This window comes from Pterocles gutturalis, unplaced genomic scaffold (assembly GCF_000699245.1).
Source record: "Pterocles gutturalis isolate BGI_N339 unplaced genomic scaffold, ASM69924v1 scaffold37737, whole genome shotgun sequence".
In the NCBI taxonomy this organism is placed as follows: domain Eukaryota; kingdom Metazoa; phylum Chordata; class Aves; order Pterocliformes; family Pteroclidae; genus Pterocles; species Pterocles gutturalis.
In genome coordinates this window covers 2,543-2,798 of record NW_010109038.1, presented here as the reverse complement: position 1 = coordinate 2,798, position 256 = coordinate 2,543, and positions in this window count along the sequence as shown.

Sequence of the window (256 nt, the reverse complement as noted above, 5' to 3'; positions counted from 1 at the left end):
GTGCCGAGGAGCAGCCAGCTGCCTGATTTCAGAGGGATCCCCTCGCCTTGCCACCCGAGGTACGCCACGCTGGGCTCTGCTCACCAGGCTGCCGGCACCCGAGTGGGATGGGGGGCCACCCTGGCAGTGGGGGGCCACCCCGGCAGTGGGGAGCTGTGGCACATCGCTCGGTGGCCCTCGCCGGCTCTTCTTGCCGCACGCTGCGTTTTCCATCGTTCATCCGGCCGTGAATGGGGAAGTGACTCACTCATTCATG